Source organism: Salvelinus sp. IW2-2015, linkage group LG4q.1:29, assembly GCF_002910315.2.
Source record: "Salvelinus sp. IW2-2015 linkage group LG4q.1:29, ASM291031v2, whole genome shotgun sequence".
Lineage (NCBI taxonomy): Eukaryota > Metazoa > Chordata > Actinopteri > Salmoniformes > Salmonidae > Salvelinus > Salvelinus sp. IW2-2015.
Genome location: NC_036842.1, coordinates 58,084,152 through 58,108,535, shown reverse-complemented (window position 1 = coordinate 58,108,535; position 24,384 = coordinate 58,084,152). Strand labels below are relative to the sequence as shown.

At 42.1% G+C, this 24,384-nt stretch overlaps 1 non-coding gene across 1 annotated transcript; it reads left to right on the top strand.

Moving 5' to 3' along the window:
* The first annotated feature begins 8,678 nt into the window (after positions 1–8,678).
* LOC111962905 (U7 small nuclear RNA) lies at positions 8,679–8,731 on the top strand. The gene has a single exon (XR_002877190.1). It is a non-coding gene; the product is annotated as a U7 small nuclear RNA (small nuclear RNA).
* Positions 8,732–24,384: the final 15,653 nt, after the last annotated feature.

Here is a 24,384-nt window from a genome sequence, read left to right as displayed (position 1 = left end):
CGTTCCCCTCCCCCATATCAGAATTCGTGCCAGCCTTAAGTGAGAAACTTACATGCCATCTATACTGTAGACAATATATTGTGTTCCCTCAGGTTATACACCACACCACCAACGTATCCCCAGTGGTACTGGACAAGTTCAACAATCAAACCTACACTTCCAATAAAGATATAGATCATGAGATCCTAAGATGCAAGCCCAACATTTAACTTCAGAAACTGGTGCACATGAGAAGAGGTGGCCTTCTTATCTTCCCCAAAGACATCCACTCCTTGAACTCCCTCCCTCCTCTCCCCCTGGCCTGAGGGAGCCTTCAAATGGGTCACAGCTCACCTACAGGCTGGCAACACAGAAATTAAACACAATCACTACCCAACAAGACAGACCAACAAAACAACGGATCATTAAAAGCCTACAGGTTAACATACAAGATATACAAGGAGAATTCCAAAGGCATGGTATCCATACTACGAAAGCACACAGAATAATCAGCAGAGCCAACCAACAACTTTTATCCGCATCCAACTCACTAACCCAGAGAACGCAGCAGGCCTACTGTGTTCTACATCCACTACAGGGTGGGAAAAGCATGGCCACCTACCACCATCAAACACTGCTACAAATGCCGAACAGTTCAACCACATATCCACTGTGCAGAAAACCACCACCACAAAGAGCACCCCAACGACAAGAAAGKTGCAAAATGTGCCAACTCCTCAGTCTCCACTGTCCCACCTACAGTATATAGCCCTCACCACCGCTACTGCAACCACCACCAACCCCACCCACCACTAGCAGCTCCCAGCCCCTGTGAAAACACCTCCATGAACACAACTCACTTAAAGGAGGACCTGAAACAGACCTGGAAGATGAGGAGATGCTTAAAGGTTCCCTATGCTTAAATCGCACTGCCAATTCTTGGTTGCTAAAATTCGAATACTTCAAATCAAATTATATTGGTCACAAACACATATTTAGCAGATGTTATTGTGTGTGTTTATATTTAAGCTATAAGGCCTGAGGGTATATTGCCAATTCACCACGGCTAAGGGCTGTTCTTATGTACGGTGCAACGAGTACCTTTACTGGTTAGCATTGTAATTAGAGCAGTAAAAATAKATGTTTTGTCATACCCATGGTATACGGTCTGATATACCACGGCTGTCAGCCAATCAGCATTCAGGGCTCGAACCACCCAGTTTATAAATATATACACAACCATTCAAAAGTTTGGGGTCACTTAGAAATGTCCTTGTTTTTGAAAGGAAATCACATTTTTTGTCCATTAAAATAACATCAAACTGATCAGAAATACAGTGTAGACTGTTAATGTTGTAAATGACTATTGTAGCTGGAAACGGCTGATTTTGAATGGAATATCTACATAGGCGTACAGAGGCCAATTATTAGCAACTATCACTCCTGTGTTCCAATGGCACGTTGTATTAGCTAATCATTTTAAAAGGCTAATTGATCATTAGAAAACCCTTTTGCAATTATGTTAGCACAGATGAAAACTGTTGTACTGATTAAAGAAGCAATACAACTGGCCTTCTTTGGACTAGTTGAGTATCTGGAGCATCAGCATTTGTGGTTTCGATTACAGGCTCAAAATGGCCAGAAACAAAGCACTTTCTTCTGAAATTCGTCAGTCTATTCTTGTTCTGAGAAATGAAGGCTATTCCATGTGAGAAATTGCCAAGAAACTGAAGATCTCGTACAACGCTGTGTAATACTCCCTTCACAGAACAGCACAAACTGGCCCTAACCAGAATAGAAACAGGAGTGGGAGGCTCCGGTGCAAGTTGAATAGGATTGCATTGACTAGAATACAGTATATACAGTTGAAGTCGAAAGTTTACATACACCTTAGTTCAATATATTTATACTCAGTTTTTCACAATTCCTGACATTAAATCCGAGTAAAAATTCCCCGTCTTAGGTCAGTTAGGATCACCACTTTATTTTAAGAATGTGAAATAATAATAATAGTAAAGATAATGATTTATTTAGCATTGACTTTAAATTGTTTAACTTGGGTCAAACGTTTCGGGTAGCCTTCCACAAGCTTCCCACAATAAGTTGGGTGAATTTTGGCCCATTCCTCCTGACAGAGCTGGTGTAACTGAGTCAGCTTTGTAGGCCTCCTTGCTCGCACACGCTTTTTCAGTTCTACCCACAAATTGTCTATAGGATTGAGGTCAGGGCTTTGTTATGGCCACTCCAATACCTTGACTTTGTTGTCCTTAAGCCATTTTGCCACAACTTTGGAAGTATGCTTGGGGTCATTGTCCATTTTGGAAGACCCATTTGCGACCAAGCTTTAACTTCCTGACTGATGACTTGAGATGTTGCTTCAATATATCCACATTTCCCTACCTCATGATGCCATCTATTTTGTGAAATTCACCAGTCCCTCCTGCAGCAAAGCACCCCCACAACATGATGCTGCCACCCCCGTGCTTCACGGTTGGGATGGTGTTCTTCGGCTTGCAAGCATCCCCCTTTTTCCTCCAAACATAACAATGGTCATTATGGCCAAACAGTTCTATTTTTTTCCTGTCAGACTGGAGGACATTTCTCCGAAAAGTACGATCTTTGTCCCCATGTGCAGTTGAAAACTGTAGTCTGGCTTTTTTATGGCGGTTTTGGAGCAGTGGCTTCTTCCTTGCTGAGCGGCCTTTCAGGTTATGTCGATATAGGACTTGTTTTACTGTGGATATAGATACTGTCGTACCCATTTCCTCCAGCATCTTCACAAGGTCCTTTGCCGTTGTTCTGGGATTGATTTGCTTCTACTGTACATATGACATGAGTACATTATTAGTGACCAGTGTTTCATTATTAAAGTGACCAGTGATTCCATGTCTATGTACACAGGGCAGCAGCCTCTAAGGTCCAGGGTTGAGTAACTGGGTGGTAGCCGGCTAGTGATGATAAGCCAGCTAGTGATGGCTATTTAACAGTCTGATGGCTTTGAGATAGAGACTGAAAAACAACTTCTCAGTCCCAGCTTTGATCCACCTTTACTGACCTCACCTTCTGGATGATAGCGGGGTGAACAGGCCCTGGCTTGGGTGGTTGTTGTCACTGATGATATTTTGGCCTTTTGTGACATCAGGTGCTGTAGGTGTCCTGGAGGGCAGGCAGTGTGCCCCCGGTAATGCATTGGGCAGACCTCACCACCCGCTGGAGAGCCCTGTGGTTGCTGGCGGTGCAGTTGCCGTACCAGGCAGTGATGCAGCATTACAGGATGCTCTCAATTGTTTATCTGTATAAGTTTGTGAGGGTCTTAGGAACTAAGCCAAATGTCTTCAGCCTCCTGAGGCGCTGTTGCAACTTCTACACCACACTATCATTGTGGGTGGACCATTTCAGATTGACAATGATGTGTCCCAAGAAGCTTTTTACCTTCACCATTGCGGCCCCGTCGATGTTGATGGGGGCATGCTCTCTTTGCTGTCAACTGAAGTCCACGATCAGTTCCTTTGTTTTGTTGATGTTGAGGGAGAGGTTATTTTCCTGGCACCACTCCACCCCGAGCCCTCACCTCCTCCCTGTAGGATGTCTCATCATTGTTGGTAATCAGGCCTACTACTGTGTCTCTTCTGCAAACTTGATGATTGAGTTGGAGGCGTGCGTGGCCACGCAGTCATGGGTGAACGGGGAGTATGGGACGGGGCTGAGCACACACCCTTGTGGGGCTCCTGTGTTGATGATCAGGGGAGTAGAGGTGAGGTTTCCTACCTTCACCACCTGGGGGAGGCCCGTCAGGATTTCCAGGACCCAGTTGCACAGGGCGGGGTTCAGACCCAGGGCCCCAAGCTTAATGATGAGCTTGGAGGGTACTATGGTGTTGAAGGCTGAGCTCTAACCAATGAACAGCATTCTTACATAGGTTTTCCTCTTGTCCAGATTGGATAAGGATGTGTCCAACGCGATGGTGATTGCATCATCTGTGGATCTATTGGGGCGGTATGCAAATTGAAGTAGGTCTAAGTTGTCAAGTAAGGTGGAGATGATGTGATCCTTAACTATCCTCTCAAAGCACTTCATGAAGTGAGAGCTACAGGGCGATAGTCATTTCAGTTACCTTTGCTTTTTTTGGGTACAGGAACAATGGTGGACATCTTGAAGCAAGTGGGGACAGCAGACTGGGATAGGGAGAGATTGAATATGTCCGTAGACACTCCTTTCAGCTTTTCAGCGCATGCTCTGAGGACGCGGTTAGGGATGCCATCTGGGCCGGCAGCCTTGCGAGGGTTAACACACTTAAATGGTTTACACACGTCGGTCACGGAAGAACGAGAGCATACAGTTCTCGGGAGCGGCCCACGTCGACTAATTTCAGTTTATTTGAGAAAATATGTTATTATAGTGTAAAGAATCATTGTACCATCTAAACCGCTGTGAAATATATTTTCATTACCATTTTTTTCCAACCTCTTTTGATGCTGGTGTACAAAACCGACAGTAAAAGACGCAAAAAAAAAACTTAAGAGTGGGGGGATAGAAATAGCTCACAGAACAGATTTACCACCACTTAGACTTGCTTTCAATGAGAATGACAGATCTATAACTAACATTTCTATGTGAATTTAGTTGGGTRGCCCAAAAATTAACATATTGCAGCTTTAATTGTGTCCCACACAGCATCATGAGGCACTCAGACTTTTAAGATTACATTTAGTTTTGGGGGTCTTAAAGAGACTCACTACTTTTTAACCTCTTAACCAGTCTCACCACATTATACTCACCTTTCAAAGTTTTATTGCCTTTTAATAACTAGATGGCTACCCCAACCATCTTTTTACATAACAACATCAGAGGTATAAGAAGCAATCAAGAAGAACTGATCCAATTACTCCAAGAAAACAATGTGATGATCGCTTCCATAAATGAAACTTTGTTAAGCACAACCACATGTTTTCGGATCCCTGGAGGGGGTTGTGGCACAGCTTTTAAAGGAAGGCGTTGAATACTCTGAAGCTGTTTTAGATTTCGCAAAAGAAAATTTCAACAATAACGAGTACATAGCTGCAAGTCATTTGAAATGCACACACTACATCACTGTCCACTCACAATAACACCCTCAGAAAAACGAATCCCTGCTCTCTCAGAAAACAACGACGACACCATCAGCATCAGAGATTTTAATGACAAAAACACAGACTTCAACTGTAACACCACAAACCAGTCTGGGAAAGAAAATCCTCAAGAATACAAACCTCACCATCATCAATAACGACTAGCCCACGCACATCCACTCCTCCACTTCCACTGCAGATATCCTTGACCTAGTCCTCTGCTCCCCAGACCTGGCTGCCAAACTCCTTAACTTTTCCATCAGCCATGAAGTCGGAATTGACCACCTTCCCATCCTCACCTCCTTTTCCCTCCAACAAGCATCTGCAAAACAAAGATACAACTATAAGAAAACAAATTGGGAGAACTACAGACAGTGTGTCGCAAACAACATAAACATTACAGTCACAGAGAAACCTCAGATGCTGGATCAGCTAGCGGAGAGGCTGGGGAATGTCCTCATCCAGGCCTGGGAGGAGACCATCCTTCTAACCACAACAACTCCCAACTCACCTCCTCCACCTTATCAAATACAAAAGAAAATGAAGGAGAAGATCCATCAAGACCAGATACCCCCCACACCAAAACATAAATAAACCAGCTCCAGAACCACATCAAACTTACCCTGCATTACCAGAATACATGGAATGCACTGTACAAACAGCTTGACAAAGACTCCAACTCACACACCTGGCAGAAAATAAATACTATTAATGGAAACACAGTAACAACTCGATATCGCCACTAATGGCCCAGGGTCAACCCATAGAGAATAACGAAGAAAATAACATCTACAAAATGTGCACTCCTGCCCCAACAACCCCCCAAAATTAAACAGAAATACAAAGAGCAACACCACTCACCTGCCATCCGACACTTACCTCACTCCTGATTCCAGCAGACCACCAACTCATACATGCTGTAACAATCACAAAAACACCACTTAACTCTCAACTGACACTTACCTCTTCCCTGGCACCAGCAGACCAGCCACTCATCAGAGTTGTGATTCTCACAGAAATCAGGACACTTAAAGAAAATGAAAAGAAAAGCACCTGGGGAAGACAACATTGACACCATACTACTAAAACAAGCACCTGAACAATTCCAGCACCTGCTCTCCAACCTCATGTCTCGGCCACTTCCCACAACCCTGGAAAACAGCAGTTGTCACCATGATCCACAAACCTGGCAAAGACTGACAGAATGTGTCAAGTTATCGACGAATCCGCTTCCTCATCCATGTGGGGAAACTATTTGAAAGGGTACTCACCGCCAGAATAAGCTGCCATGTAGAAGACAGGGTCCTTCTTGGAGTACACCAGGCAGGCTTCCGAAGAAACAGATCAACAACATAAAATGTATGCTGATGGTCTTAAAATATTGTAAGACATTTTTCAACTGTTTACTTTGGTAGAAAAGTCATTTGATAAAAATGTGGCACAGTGGACCGGGTCATAGACTAACAGACACCAATCTCCAACTCCCGCACTCAATCAGAAACATAAATGTCAAGCTTCCTCCATAACCGCCAAACCTTTAAAAAAAACACAGTGGATCCTATTCACCAGAAATGCAAACCTCAAATAAAAGAAACCCATAGTCCTCAAATTGTACATTGAAACAATAAAAATCTAAAATATGTTCCTGGGGGTTACATTTGAGAGCAACATATTGTGGATGATCCACATTGGGAACATTGAGAGAGAAGGACGGAAGAAGCACTTTGTGGAAGGAAACATGGAGCAGCACCTGAAACCATTTTAAAAGTATATTTTAGCTAAAGCAGATCACTCTTCGAATACGTACTACTCGTCTGGATCACAGCCTTCACACCACAAATGAACCCGACTGCAAAGAATCCATACATAGGAGCAGCCCCCTATCCACATCGACAGGACAGTAGCGGAGAGGGTGGAAAGTTTTAAGTTCCTCGGTGTACACATCACGGACAAACTGAAATGGTCCACCAACACAGACAGCGTGGTGAAGAAGGCGCAGATTATCTTTATGGCCTTCCTGTGACATCGGGTGGTGTAGGTGTCCTGGAGGGCAGGTAGTTTGCGCCCGGTGATGCGTTGTGCAGACCTCACTACCCTCTGGAGAGCCTTACGGTTGTGGGCGGAGCAGTTGCCGTACTAAGCGGTGATACAGCCCGACAGGATGCTCTCGATTGTGCATCTGTAAAGGTTTGTGAGTGCTTTTGGTGACAAGCCAAATTTCTTCAGCCTCCTGAGGTTCTTCACCACGCTGTCTGTGTGGGTGGACCAATTCAGTTTGTCCGTGATGTGTACGCCGAGGAACTTAAAACTTACTCCCCTCTCCCCTACTTTCCCATCGATGTGGATAGGGGGGTGCTCCCTCTGCTGTTTCCTGAAGTCCACGATCATCTCCTTTGTTTTGTTGGCGTTGAGTGTGAGGTTATTTTCCTGACACCACACTCCGAGGGCCCTCACCTCCTCCCTGCAGGCAGTCTCGTCGTTGTTGGTAATCAAGCCTACCACTAGTGTCGTCTGCAAACTTATACACTTGTGTGTACAAGGTAGTTGTTGTGAAATTGTTGAATTAGATTACTTGTTAGATATTACTGCATGGTCGGAACTAGAAGCACAAGCATTTCGCTACACTCGCATTAACATCTGCTAACCATGTGTATGTGACAAATAAAATTTGATTTGAACCGAGAAATAAAACTGGCCTTCAGAATACCCATATACATCAACAACAAATACATCCATCATATATCCGGAATCAGGCCGTCAAAGACGGACAAGCAATAATAGGACAGAAATACCTGAACAGAGCAATCCATAACCCATTCCTCGAGAAACTGTACAAGAAGCACAATGGGCCACAGAAACACCTCCGTCAATCATGCTCCAGAAGTCAAAGCCAGATTGATACAAACACAACCTCACATCCCACATCATCATACCTCACTTATAAACATAACCCCAATTAACATGTCATCTTTCCCCTACCCCCAACCCTTAACCTAGTCTGGGTTAGTATCCTCACCCTTACACATCCTAAACATGACTATTGGCATCTACAAACAGTTCTTTGCGCTTCTTCCTTCCTAAACTCCTTTACTATTCTAACTACTCTCCCACTAACTACTTTTAACTCATCTCGTTGGCAATTCTTTCCTTTATAAAATAATAATTATCCTTTTATTTCAGCTAATCTAAGATTGTCTTAAAAGGCCTTACTTCTTAGCATTCATATATTTTAACTTATTCAAGTTTGTTTTAATAAAAATCATGTTGGGAAATAAGTTAGCCGGTTGCGTTTTGATTATGACCCACGAACACCGACTCTAACGCACCCTTAATACCAAGCCTCGAGTTAACCCTGCCCTTCCTCCTTGCCCCTGCCTGCCTTGCTTTCTCCTCTCATCCCATGAGATGACATGGATAGAAAAGAGCAGAAGCTCTGAATTAGCCAATCAGACTCCAGTCCTACCTACCTACCTACCTACCTACCTACCTACCTACCTACCTACCTACCTACCTACCTACAGGTTATAGAAAAGACCAGAAGCTCTGAACTTTCCGTTCAGACCCCGGCCCTACCTACCTACAGGTTATGGAAAATGTGCTCTTTAAGTATTTCTCCAGTAGGTTTCCTGAAGGAGAAAGCCTCCACTTCTATGTCAAAGATAATCAAATAAAAACACTATAGTAAATATTACAGTAATGTCTGCAAAAACACTACAGTAAATACTACAGTATATTATAGTGTGCAAAAATACTACATAACATACAGTATACTACAGAATTCACTGTAGTGCTTTGCAGACTTTAGTTAGTCCGAAAAAACACTACAGTGAATGCTATAGTACTTACACCATATTATAAACTGGGTGGTTTGAGCACTGAATGCTGACTGGCTGACAGCCGTGGTATATCAGACCGCATACCACTAGTATGACAAAACATGTATTGTTACTGCTCTTATTATGTTTACCAGTTTATAATAGCAATAAGGCACCTCGAGGGTTTGTGGTATATGGCCACGATGCGTCATGGCAATATCCACGATGCGTTGTGCATAAGAACAGCCCTTAGCCATGGTATATTGGCCATATACCACACCCCCTTGTGCCTTATTGCTTAAATATACTAGTATTTTTTCATGTGGACAATGGTGAAATGAACTGCTGTGAAATGAAATCTCGCCATATTTCTCTAATCTCTTCAGTGTTATTCTCACACAAAAATTGGATAAGTGGGGAGCCTTACTTACTTGTAATTGTCATATTCCATAATTCCTCTGGTGTTGCAGTTGTGTGGTCCAGGGAGTTTCCCCAAGCACATCCGCTTATTAACAGCGAGAGGCCTGCTGTGATGACAGGCACCAAGCTGAGAGAAAAATGCTCCCATCTTATCAACAGCCATTTCCCATAAAAACGGCAATAAGGGAGACTTCAATCCAGAAGATCTGTAATGTAAGAGAACGAGTTCACATCTCTTGTATAAATATTTCTGCTCATATTTTGCATTTCATGTGTTGTTTGTGTGCTACAAATAACACCATGCTCGAGTGGATGTTCTGTCTACTTTCAATCCACGAGAGTTGAAGAGGATGGTTGAGTTTGTGGCATAATGTCCTCTGCCCTGGCTCTAAGTAATCATGATAAGCGCTGCCACTCAGAGCCGGTAGATGAGCTGCTGAATCACCATGAAGTGTTGCGTCTGGCAAATAGACTATCATATCACACAGGGAGAGGTGCAGTCAGTATACACTTTCACACGCTCCGGGGCGATGCACAAGAACAAGAGGAGGAAGCACTAGAACAAGAGGAGGAAGCACTAGAACAAGAGGAAGCTTTGACTGGGATTCAAGTAATTGGAGCGGTATCTGAAAAGTCAAGCCTCCCATCATTACACAAAGTACATATTAAAAAGGGATTATGTGTATAAAAAGATGGCTGGGTTGTCCTCTCTCACAGGTGCATAGGGATCAATAAGAGTAGAGACATAGATGAATAGACTTTTTTTAAATTATAATAATCACCACAAAGTTTTGGTGGCCTTCTTGCCAGAAACATTCACAGACCTTTTGATAAGCAGTCCCTTATACATAAAACTGTTTACGTTTATACTTGCCTACTTGAGACACATAAGACAAATGCTAAAACATCTTAATCAAACACCATTCAAAATCTGCCTTTTGCTGCTGTGCTAGCAATGCTAATTGTTTTGTAGATAATGTGACCTTAACTGGTGGTGTCTCTGACTAATACTGTCAGTTCAAACCAGTTAGCACCATTGTGGGTGTCATTATTACCATAGAACTACAGTATAATAAGGCAATATGCAGCAGTCTGAACTGGTTGGAGAAAGTGGGAAACCAGTCGGCATAGATAGCTTAACCAGGGCAATTCTATCTACTTCTAGTTGCCATGGTAATTTATTAGACAAAGTGAAGAGCAGAGAGACATTGTTCTGTCTTTAACCAGGTTACAAAATGATGAAAAAGTATTTTCCTTAGCTACACTTTTGTCAGTGGTCATCATTTCCACTTTTTTTCTGTTTTATTTAAGTATTTTCAAATACACAGTCCAAACAAGTACTTTTACTTCAGTATTTGATTGGTTATTTGTAAAAACAAAATAGTATATCAAATTGTATATGAGAGTATTTTCAAATACCTGGGTTAAATGCATGGGAATGTATTTGAGTATTTTCAAATYCATTAAAATATTCAACTACTTGTCTCAAATAAAAACTATCTGAATACTTTCATGGAATGTATGACAAGGAATTAAGGAATTAATATTTGAAATAGTATTTGAACCCAGGTCTGATATGAGAACAGTGTCTGTAGACTACTATGAGATCATGATTTAGTCTCAATAGCAGGCAGAGTGTATGCACAATGCCATCTGGACTCTGCCTTGTATGTCACTGGCAAGCTGTTTTAACATTACAGATGTTGCCATGCTGCCGGCCATCTCTAAAGGTAGCATTTACAGAACACAGCCAGGAGGGCAAACAGTGTACATGGCAACAGATGGTGACCTATCCTGTGTATACTGAAGATTAGCTCCACAGTAAACATAACACTCTGTTGATAGCATAGCAGTCATCCACACGAACCTGTGCTGCTCGCTCTCACCAAACAAGGCAGACATATCGGAATATAATCAGAACTTGATTTTGTTTTCACTAAAGTAGAATGAAACATGTTTCATTGGTAAATGTGGCGTTAAGTGAGAAATATTGCACTGCACTGTGTCCATAAGATCATGTCGGTGTGGGATTACAGTGTAAATCTGTATACAGATACTCAGAGTTTTTCCCTCCAAAACAAGCCAGCCTGGTCTCTATAGCTTTACAATGTTAGACAAGGGCCCCGTCATACTTACCCCGGTCATCATGAAGTGCTTTGAGAGGCTAGTCATGGCCCACATCATGTTCAGCAGGCCAGGCACACTGGACCCACTCCAATTTGCCTACCGCTTCAACAGATCCACGGAAGATGCCATTTCCATCGCTATTCACACATGACACATCTGGACAAGAGGAACACCTACAGTATGTGAGAACGCTGTTCACTGACTACAGTTCAGCATTAAACACTATTGTTCTCGCCAAGCTCGACAAAGCTCAGAACCTCGGTCTGGACACCAACCTGCAACTGGATCCTGGACTTCCTGACGGGCAGACCACAGGCTGTGAGGATTGGCAACAACACCGACTCTTAACACAGGGTCCCCCAGGGGTGTATCCTCAGCCCTTCGGCTCTGCACGACACCAACTCCATCATCAAGTTTGCTGACGACACCACGGTTGTAGCCCTGATGGTCTCACTTTGCCATACCTCCAAAATCATGTTGTTGACCTTGGGAGGTCTGGAGAATTTTGTATTGCAAAAACGGTTTGAATGGTCGGCTGGCTCAAAGCGACAAGATTTTGATTGGATGTTATATTCCAAGAACCCTCCCCCACACACCCGTTGATGTTATGTTTATCACTGTTTTCTGACTGGGTAGGGCACATTTTGTAGAAAGTTGTTTCCGTATGCTAGCTAGTTTGCAACATTGCAGAAAATTGCAGAAAAAAATTGAGGAAAATTGTTATTCTGTTTTGCCAGAAGTGTGCTCTATACACAAAACTCCTCTACTTGAACACTCTACTAAAGAAAAGAGACATGGTGTGTCTACCTACAGGCTATGGTTAAAGTTTAGTGTATCAAGTGTGGGCGACAGTCTGCGTTTTATTTAAATTGAAAGTGGAGAAATCGATGGTAATTGTAGTTTCTCCTCTGATGTCAATAATTGAGGATCAGGTTTGTGTTCTGAATGCTCAAGGAATCGCCGCRGAAAAGTGAGATGGGGGGCGTGAAGCAAGGCATTTCACGTAAATACATTCATGATTTCTTACTCGAAGAGTGCAGCGGTTTGTGGGCAAAGTATATGACTACTGTAAGTGAGAGTAGTTTCTAAATGTACCAAGGTTAAGTGTCTCTCTCCCCCCCACCACCTCTCCATTCCGCTAGGGACCTGCTTTTAACATATTAAGTGTGCATGTTTATACTGTGTTACCATTTAATTAGCTCTCGTGGTGCCCCAGATCCTATTGAGTTAATTGTTACCTGATTAATCTAATAGGGTAACAATTAAACACATTTAGGTGATTAGATAAATATAGGCTTCCGATTAATATTAGTCAAGTCACGACATTGATGACCTCAGATGTATTTAGAGTTGAGTGCTTTCCAGACTCTGGCTTCAGCTCACAGTCTTTATCTGACTCCAATGGTCCTGCTGACTCCAATGGTCCTGCTGGACCCTTGATGTTGGATGAGATCTTTTGTGAGGCGCACATGGTGTTTGCAGTTCAAGTCAAACGTTATGTTGTTTCCTGATCCACCATCTGTATTCACTGCTCCACTGGAGTCTATGAGACAAAATGGGGCTGTATAGTGCTAGATCAAACTGCAGTTTCAGACCCTCTAGGCTATATTTTGTTCTCCCGGCTTGTCTAAAATGCAGCATTTTGAATTTCCACAGCCTGCAGGTTCTCTCTRCATAACCCTCGTGTATAGAATCTAGAAAGTTTCTTTCTGGGAGTGACCCTTTCAGCAGGCCACTGCGATAACTGAAAAGTGCCTCAACTGTGTTTTCAGTGTTTATTTTTAGATCTGGCTTCAATTTTAGCTTGATTATCGACAACTGATATCTTGTGATATCTTCTTTTCGCTGATGGTGACTCAGTTGTTTCTGAGTTCAGAAGGCTGYATGGCTATAGCCAGGATAGTGACAGGTCAGCGTCTGTGGTTGTTTGTCATGTGTTTGGCTTTTCTCCACTAGGTTGGGGGTGATCATCGCTGTCATTGTTCATGACATGGGTGTTTACTATGGCAAACATCTGAGCATCAAACCACTTCTGTTGTTCTGTGGCAGATGTGACATCTTCTGGTGGACTATGTCGGTATTGTGTCCTGCACTGAAGCCATGTCAAAGTAATGGACTGTAGCCGTGATGATGTAGCTGCGCCATCTTTTACATCTTTAAACCATTCAGATGGTCTGTAATTATCTCTAACTGCACTTTGAGTCACATTTATTCTGTTCACCATGTTCCTTAATTGGTAGAGAGTTCCCATTTCTCCGTTGGATGAGGTCTTGTAGAACTCCCTGTATTCAGTGAATTGCGCAGTTGAAGTCCGCAACAGCAGGCAATAAGCCTTCCACTTTGTTCATGGGTTCAACGGCATTTTTCAAATGTCCAATTACAGCATTTGCATTTTGTTTTGTCAAATGATCACCTGTTAATGTCAACTTCACAAGCAGGGTCTGAGCGATCTTGCCATCTACTTCTATGGAAGAACATGGGACATAACGTTCATTAAGTAGTTTAATCGTCCTCATCATGTCTTTTGACTGTCTTTCATCTTCATCCAGTAGCCCTAAAGTAATTACATCTGATTTGTTAGGTAAGTGCCATTTATCATTATACTGGTAGTGCTGAAATTGTAGTACCTGTCTCACAATGACATGTCTTTGAATTAGTTCCTGAGGTATTTTGTCTTCAATGTTTGGCTCAAATTTGTATATAGGAACTTCAAGGACTGAGCTGTAGAGGTGATCTGCACCAACACGTTCCTGACAATCACTGGACCATTATGATCCAGTGGTAGTCCTTTTTTTTGTTCTAGTGAAATGATGTGAGGTGTTATACTCCGTTCGAAGATGTCACTTGTAAGTCGATATGGATTTATCCTTGCATAGGCCTATGAAAGGAGCTCAGAATAAAGTTAATTAATTCAAATGTTGCTTATTTCAAAGAATGCCCAATATCAGCCCAATCTAGCTGCATATTACACCCAAAATAGTTCATGATTTTGGAAGTTATTTCATTCATACTATTTGATCATTTTTCAGTTGAGAGGGTCTCTCCTCAGATCCAGGGGATGGACTGTCAGGGAGCGGTAAAGGTGTTCAAAACATTTATTAACATTCTAAGGTCTTCGAAAGCCAAGTTAACAAACATATTACCGACCATTTCCAATCCCACCGTACCTTCTCCACTATGCAATCTGGTTTCAGAGCTGGTCATGGGTGCACCTCAGCCACGCTCAAGGTCCTAAACGATATCTTAACCTCCATCGATAAGAAACAATACTGTGCAGCCGTATTCATTGACCTGGCCAAGGCTTTCGACTCTGTCAATCACCACATCCTCATCAGCAGACTCAACAGCCTCGGTTTCTCAACTGATTGCCTCGACTGGTTCACCAACTACTTTTCCGATAGAGTTCAGTGTGTCAAATCGGAGGGCCTGTTGTCTGGGCCTCTGCCAGTCTCTATGGGGGTGCCACAGGGTTCAATTCTTGGGCCAACTCTTTTCTCTGTAAACATCAATGATGTCGCTCTTGCTGCTGGTGAGTGTCTGATCCACCTCTACGCAGACGACACCATTCTGTATACTTCTGGCCCTTCTTTGGACACTGTGTTAACTACCCTCCAGACGAGCTTCAATGCCATACAACTCTCCTTCCGTAGCCTCCAACTGCTCTTAAATACAAGTAAAACTAAATGCATGCTCTTCAACCGATCGCTGCCTACACCTGCCTACAGCCCAGCATCACTACTCTGGATGGTTCTGACTTAGAATATGTGGACAACTACAAATACCTAGGTGTCTGGTTAGACTGTAAACTCTCCTTCCAGACTCACATCAAACATCTCCAATCCAAAGTTAAATCTAGAATTGGCTTCCTATTTCGCAACAACGCATCCTTCACTCATGCTGCCAAACATACCCTCGTAAAACTGACCATCCTACCGATCCTCGACTTCGGCGATGTCATTTACACAATTGGATGCAGTCTATCACAGTGCCATCCGTTTTGTCACCAAAGCCCCATGTACTACCCACCACTGCGACCTGTACACTCTCGTTGGCTGGCCCTCGCTTCATACTCGTCGCCAAACCCACTGGTTCCAGGTCATCTACAAGACCCTGCTAGGTAAAGTCCCACCTTATCTCAGCTCGCTGGTCACCATAGCAGCACTCACCCGTAGCACGCGCTCCAACAGGTGTATTTCACTGGTCACCCCCAGGGCCAATTCCTGCTTTGGCCGCCTCTCCTTCCAGTTCTCTGCTGCCAATGACTGGAACAAACTACAAAAATCTCTGAAACTGGAAACACTTATCTCCCTCACCAGCTTTAGGCACCAGCTGTCAGAGCAGCTCACAGATCACTGCACCTGTACATAGCCCATCTATAAATAGCCTAAACAATTACCTCATCCCCCTACTGTATTTATGTATTTATTTTGCTCCCTTGCACCCCAGTATTTCTACTTTGCACATTCACCTACTGCAAATCTACAATTCCAGTGTTTTTTTAATGCTATATGTATTTACTGCGCCACAGTGTTCTTTTTTATGCCTTTACCTCCCTTATCTCACCTCATTTGCTCACATTAAAATATAACTTGTTTTTGTACTGTATTAAACTGTATGTGTTGTTTACTCCATGTGTAACTCTGTGTTGTTGTATGTGTTGAACTGCTTTGCTTTATCTTGGCCAGGTCGCTGTTGTAAATGAGAACTTCTTATTTTACCTTCTTTATCACCGTCATGGTGAATGATAATTTTTCACCTTTACAGGTGAATCTTCCAAATTGCATCTCCATGCCATTCATTTGGTTGATTTCAGTCTCTTCATGGAAGTATGCATTTAGATCTTTTAAATTACTGTTTTAGAGCAGACGGTGTTAAAATATTATCCTTTTTTGTATTTTTTTTCAAATCAAAAAACAGACTGTATCCTGCCTAGTGGCGCACTCTTGATTTTGGCACATTAACTTCTTTGGCTGCAAGCCCGAAGCCGGGCGCAATATGACAACAGCCACTTCAAGTGCAGGGCGCGAAATTCAAAATATATATTTTTTAAATATTTAACTTTCACACATTAACAAGTCCAATACAGCATATGAAAAGATACACTTCTTGTGAATCCAGCCAACATGTCCGATTTTTTAAATGTTTTACAGCGAAAATACCACGTATATTTATGTTAGCTCACCACCAAATACAAAAAAGGACGACATTTTTCACAGCACAGGTAGCATGCACAAAACCCAACCTAACTAACCAGAACCAACCAAACTAACCAAGAAACAACTTCATCAGATGACAGTCTTATAAACATGTTATTCAATAAATCTATGTTTTGTTCGAAAAATGTGCATTTGAGCTATAAATCAGTTTTACATTGCAGCTACCATCACAGCTACCGTCAGAAATAGCACCGAAGCAGCCAGAGTAATTACAGACACCAACTCAAATACCTAAAACTCATCATAAAACATTTCTGAAAAATACATGGTGTACAGCAAATGAAAGACAGGCATCTTTGATTCCAGCCAAATATTTCCGATTTCTTAAGTGTTTTACAGCGAAAACACAATATAAGCATTATATTAGCTACCACAATAGCCAGAAACACACAGCCATTTACCAGCAGCGAAAGTTAGCGATCAACAAACCAGCAAAAGATATATAATTTTTGACTAACCTTGATAAGCTTCATCAGATGACAGTCCTATAACATCAGGCTTACATACACTTATGTTTGTTCGAAAATGTGCATATTAGAGCCGAAACAGTGGTATACATTGTGCTAACGTAGCATTTTTCCCAACAACGTCCGGATATTTTTCTGACACTCACATATTCTGACCAAATAACTATACATAAACATTACAAAAAAATACATGTTGTATAGGAAATGAAATACACTAGTTCCTAATGCAATCGCCGTGTTAGAATTCTAAAAATAACTTCATTACGACATCCAGCTTAGTTATAGCGAAGAGTGCCCAAAAATCTGGGCGCAAACTACTAGTACAACATGTTCACAGATATATGAAATAGCATCATAAAATGGGCCTACTTTTGATGATCTTCCATCAGAATGTTGTACAAGGGTCCTTTGTCCAGAACAATCGTTGTTTGGATTTAGAATGTCCTCTTTCCAGTCAATTAGCACGAAAGCTAGCAAAGTGGCGCGAAGCTCTCCTTCCTGAACATACGCAGACAAAGCAACATGCCAACGTCCCGAAAAAATTTCAATAATCTAATAAAACTATATTGGAAAAACATACATTTACGATGAATATTGTCACATGTATCAAATAAAATCAAAGCCGGAGATATTAGTGTCTATAACGACAGCACAGAAGCAATACCAGGTCACTTCTCGCGCGTTCCAGAAAACAGGAAATTGGGGTCACGTCATGCCAAGAGCTTTTATTCGACCTCAGATGATGTAAAACACTCCATTTCTTCTCTCACTGCCTGTTGACATCTAGTGGAAGGCGTTGAAGTGCATGTATACAAATAATATCAAGCCCATTTTTATAGGCAGGCCCTAGAACAGAGCATCAATTTCAGATTTTCCACTTCCTGTCAGGAAGTTTGCTGCAAAATGAGTTCTGTTTTACTCACAGATATAATTCAAACGGTTTAGAAACTAGAGAGTGTTTTCTATCCAATAGTAATAATAATATGCATATTGTACGAGCAAGAATTGAGTACGAGGCCGTTTGAAATGGGCACCTTTTATCCAGGCTACTCAATACTGCCCCTGTAGCCCAAAGAGGTTAAACAAAACAAAAATACTATTTAACCTTAGCTAACCATCCTAAAATCTTATTAGAAATTAGGTGTTTTTGGTGTAACAGTAACGTTATAGGCCTACTATGCGATGATACTTGGTTCTGTTATGTAAAATGCTTGATGAGATTACATTTTTTAACGATTGGAGCAACCTTTGTGGTGCTGAAAGGACAGTGCCAGGATAACTTAATGATGTTAACCGAGCCTAATTGTCATGGTTCCTCCTGGCACTAGAGGGTGGCAGAGACCATCCTAGAGACTTTTATTGGACTCAGGTGTGTCTTATTATTTCATGATTGTTTCCCCTTTAAGAGAGGTGTGTTTTCTGTTTCCTTTTGTTAGTTTCCTGTATGTTTCCACCGTGTGAGTTTTGAGTGCTAGTGTTTGTTGTTTTTGGTCTGCTTGCCTCAATAGATGAATGCTAGAACATTGGTCGCCAGGATTAGCTATTTGTATCTAGTCTTTTAATAATTGCGAAACTGTGCGAGTCAGACACATGTTCATTATATTCCTCCAGAGAGGCACAGGGCCTGTTGCATTTATTCACATAATATTAGAGTCAGATTAATAAATGTAGTTTATTATTATATTCAACATAATTTCTACATAATGGTTGGATAACTTCCATCCAACTGCACTTGCATCTCAACCAATAGGCTAAATATCCCAAGCAGCAGTGGTGTAAAGTACTTAAGTAAAAATACTTTAATGTTCTACTAGTTTTTTGGGGGGCATCTGTACTTTGCTATTTATACTTTTTTAAACTTTTACTTAACTACATTCCTAAAGAAAATAATGCACTTTTTACTCCATATATTTTCTCTGACACCCACTTATCAAGAGAATATCCTCTGGTCATGCTTACTGCCTCTGATCTGGCAGACTACGTTTGTAAATTATTTCTGAGTATTGGAGTTTGCCCCTGGCTATCCGTAAATAAAAAATACAAGTAAATGGTGCCATCTGGTTTGCTAAATAAGGAATTTTTAATTATTTATACTTTTACTTTTGATACTTAAGTATATTTAACAAATACGTTTACTTTTGATACTTAGGTATACTTAAAAGCAAATACTTTGACTTTCACTCAACTAGTATTTTACTGGTCATTTTCTATTAATATCTTTACTTTTACTCAAGTATGACAATTGGGTATTTTTTCTACCACTGCCAAGCAGGGCTACAGCAACTTCCAGAGACGGTCAGGCTCCTTTGGGCTTTGGGTGGCCATGTTGGTATGGGTGTCCTCTGCAGAATGATGTCACCATAACCATAACTGGGCTACACATACAGGGTGACCACCTTTAAAATACCCAAATGCGGGACATAGGGATAATGTTGAGGGACAGTGTAACCTACATACATTTTTGGGGGGGCAGCACTGACCCAGTCGTTGTCCTAAAGGCGGGAAGGCAGGCGAAAAGGTCAAAAATAAGCCCATAGAAACATATTGGGATTATTTTCCATGGTTTGTCATTCTATGGCTTTTCATGGAATTTTGTGGTAATGAAATATAATTTATTTAGAAGTTATCAGAATTAATTTTCCAGAAAAAGTTACCAGCTCCATGTATTCTCGAATTGAAAAAAAGTGAGGGAGCGCCACGCTCCGGCAACACTATACCCCTGTCCCTGTCACTCGTTTCCTACTCTCTTAGTAACTGTCAAAAATCCTAATAAAAATCATTWAAAAAAWTTATWAAAAAACAAGGCAAACATACACAGCCACATATCATACTGTAGCTTGTTGTTATGGTGGTTGCATCAACACATTTCAATAGCTTTAAACATACCATTCCATCATTGTTGTGTTGCGTTGTTTTGTCAGGACAAGTTACCCACCCTGCAGTCTGGACCTGGACACTCCATATGACTCGCCAGTCTGTTTACATTTTATCATTGTACTCTTCCTGGACACACCGAGCCTGGATAGTCGGTCAAAACATCTCTTTTTGGCATTACGAAATATTGGTGTACACATACATTTCAAATGTGCCCTGAAAAGGGTGGCATCTGCCATGTCCATTGCAATTCTTTGCGCAGTGTAAAGGCCTCTACCTTGTTCCTGTAGCCACAGTCATGGAGAATGTGCTCACACATTGTACAAATTCCAGAAATCTTGGGGCTGACTMTTTCCACTCATCCAAAACTTTATCTGTTTCACCTGTGCCTGTGATTGTCTCCACCCCCTCCAGGTGTCGCTTATTTTCCCCAGTGTATTTATCCCTGTGTTTCCTGTCTCTCTGTGCCAGTTCGTCTTGTATGTTTCCAAGTCAACAAGCGGTTTTCCCGTTCTCCTGCTTTTTGCTATTCTCCTTTTTCTAGTCCTCCCGGTTTTGACCCTTGCCTGTTTCTGGACTTTGTACCCGCCTGCCTGCCTTGACCACGAGCCTGTCTGCTACTCTGTACCTCCTGGACTCTGATCTGGTTTTGACCTTTTTGCCTGTCCACGACCATTCTCTTGCCTACTCCTTTTGGATTAACAAACATTGTAAGACTGCAACCATCTGCCTCCTGTGTCTGCATCTGGGTCTTGCCTTGTGCCATGATATCATAAACTCGTTCAGTGCTGAGGGACTTGTGTCGCAGTATTCAGGTCCACTTTTAACTCTCTACACTCCTCAGTCACAATATTCAGTTCTTTCTTGATAACAACTTGTGACAAACCTGGAACTTGCATTAAATACTTTGGTATGGCCCTGGGCTGATTACCGTGAAGTCATATACCAATTATTTCCAAAGGACCTCTAAGTATCCAGGACTTTGTACAAGAAGTAGTTGTAACAGTGACCTTAAATGAACGGAAAATAATGTTTTAATATCTGAGACTGTCGTCAGCATTAGGCAACACATTTGCAAATATAAACTTTGTATGTGCCACATAAAATGGGCTTTATCAGTTACTTCATTGTCAAGGAAAAACAACGAACTATGTATAAATTATTTAGGCTACAATTGTCACTATGATCGACTGAAGTCTATGAAGAGTGTAATGATTACTACTGGGATCATTTTAAAAAAGTCGAGAAAAAGTTTACCTGTAGCTGCGTGGCCTATGGTATTGACAAAAGTTAGCTGTAGATAGCTACGTTCGAAGGAAGAGCACTTTAACTACTGCATGTGGTGATCACTTTTGGTGTTGTCACTTACAGCCGATGACGCATCAAAAAATGATGCTTGTAGAGGTTGTATTCCTATATCTGGGGCTGGGTCCCTGAAAAGGCCTTGTCTCGCCAGACTCTCTGGGGTTTCCTCGTACTTCTTTGGGTCGAGACAGCCGCGGCACATCTTTTCTCTAGAATTTGCTCACAAAACAGTCCATTCTTTCCACATCGTTGGCACTTCTTTTATATCTGAGTAGAAGATTGCAACCGGAGACACACACTGCCTTTGAAAACCCATCACTTACCCTGACAGGTCCCATTATCTCTTCTAAAGCCAGTGTGTAGTCTGGTCGCAATAAAGACAATTTACCTTGCAAAAGGTTGTTTGTTCCTGTTACTGTCATACGGTTCACCACAAACACGGCGTACACCAACATATCTGATGGGGTTTTAATCTGCTATTTCATGGCTATCCTCACTCACTGTTGCACATATGACACTAATCTAGTGGGAACCTTTGATGCTCTGCCCAAGCAAGGCATTTGATTGGTTTGACATGTTGCGAGGTGTCACTGATTTACACCTGGTTCCCACCCCTTTTTAGCTGATTTTGTGCCATGGACTTCGCCAGGCTTCCCCTTTAGCCTGGTTCTCGATGAGGCTATAGGCCTGATAACCAATGACGCTGAGTCAGCCTATAGGGAGGAGATAACTGAACTAGCATTGGTCAACCTCTCCCTCAACATCAACAAAACATCAACATCAACAAAACAAAGGACATGGACTAAAAACACCACCACTATTGTCAAGAGGGGGCAACAGCATCTCTTCTTCCTAAAGTGGCTGAAGAAATTCAGCATTCCACCCTGGGTCCTCTACAAATAGTACAACTGCGCCATCGAGAGAGTTCAGACCAGTTAAATCACGGCATGGTACAGGAATTTCTCCGTCCACAACTGTAAGGCCCTCCAGTGGGTGGTGAAGACCGCTCAGTACATAACTGGCACCGTACTCCCATCCGTCCAGGACATCTAATGGTGCCTGAGGAAGCCACGCAGCATCATCAAGGACCCCACACACCCCAGCCATGAGCTGTTCTGCCCCTTACCATCTGGCTGACAATATCGGAGCATGAGGTCTTATACCAAGAGGCTCAGAGAGAGTTTCTTTCTACAAGCCATCCAGACTACTGAACACTTGAACTGGACTGACCACCTGAACTGACTCTCCACACACACACACACACACACACACACACACACACACCCACACAACACCCACCACACGAGCACACACCACCACACACACACACACACACACACACACACACACACACACACACACACACACACATTGAGCCATGTGTGGAGGCTATCCTGAATGAGATCCGGTACATAGTGGCAATCACTTTCAGATACTGTACACGGGACACCACGGCTGGTAATCTATGGGATCATACTGGGAATTTATGGAACTATTTTCCAACTTGCCACGCTATCTCAATTAGGACAGCTGGCTGACGGCAGCCAGGTTGCCATGGAAACAGTTTGTACCGGGGAAGAAGGAACAGTTTTATTCAAAAGTGAACTTGACACATGAAATCTCACCTGTTTGTAGGATCTGCAAGTCTCTTCCCCTTCTGTTCTATAAATAAACACATTTGTTTTCCACACGCTGCTCTCAACATACAGTACCAGTCAAAAGTTTGGACACACCTACTCATTGAAGGGTTTTTCTTTATTTTTACAATTTTCTACATTGTAGAATAATAGTGAAGCCATCACAACTAGGAAATAACACATACGGAATCATGTAGTAACCAAAAAAGTTACTACATGATTCAAAAAAGTTACTAAATAAATCAAAATATATTTTATATTTGAGATTCTTCAAAGTAGCCATCCTTTGCCTTAATGGCAGCTTTGCACACTCTTGGCATTCTCTCAACCAGCTTCACCTGGAATGCTTTTCCAACAGCCTTGAAAGAGTTCCCACATATGCTGAGCACTTGTTGGCTGCTTTTCCTTCACTCTGCGGTCCAACTTATCCCAAATCATCTCAATTGGTTTGAGGTCGGGCGATTGTGGAGGTCAGGTCATTTGATGCAGCACTCTATCACTCTCCTTCTTGGTAAAATAGCCCTTACACAGCCTGGAGGTGTGTTGGGTCATTGTCCTGTTGAAAATCAAATGATAGTCCCACTAAGTGCAAACCAGTTGGGATGGCGTATCGCTGCAGAATGCTGTGGTAGCCATGCTGGTTAAGTGTGCCTTGAATTCTAAATAAATCACAGACAGTGTCATCAGCAAAGCACCCCGACACCATCACACCTCCTCTTCCATGCTTTACGGTGGGAACTACACATGCGGAGATCATCCGTTCACTTACTCTGCGTCTCACAAAGACCATTGGAAACAAAAATCTCAAATTTTGAATCATCAGACCAAAGGACAGATTTCCACCGGTCTAATGTCCATTGCTTGTGTTTTTTGGCCCAAGCAAGTCTCTTCTTCTTATTGGTGTCCTTTAGTAGTGCTTTCTTTGCAGAAATTTGACCATGAAGGCCTGATTCATGCAGTCTCCTCTGAACAGTTGATGTTGAGATGTGTCTGTTACTTGAACTCTGTGAAGCATTTATTTGGGCTGCAATTTCTGAGGCTGGTAACTCTAATTAACTTATGCTCTGTAGCAGAGGTAACTCTGGGTCTTCCTTTCCTGTGGCGGTCCTCATGAGAGCCAGTTTCATCATAGCACTTGATGGTTTTTGCGACTGAAGAAACTTTCAAAGTTCTTGCCATTTTCCGTATTGACTGACCTTCATGTCTTAAAGTAATGATGGACTGTGGTTTCTCTTTGCTTATTTGAGCTGTTCTTGCCATAATATGGACTTGGTATTTTACCAAATTGGACTATCTTCTGTATACCACCCCTACCTTGTCACAACACAACTGATTGGCTCAAGCACATTAAGAAGGAAAGAAATTCCACAAATTAACTTTTAACAAGGCACAGGAAACGTTGATATCTGTAAATTGCAAACAAAGGTTTCTGTACG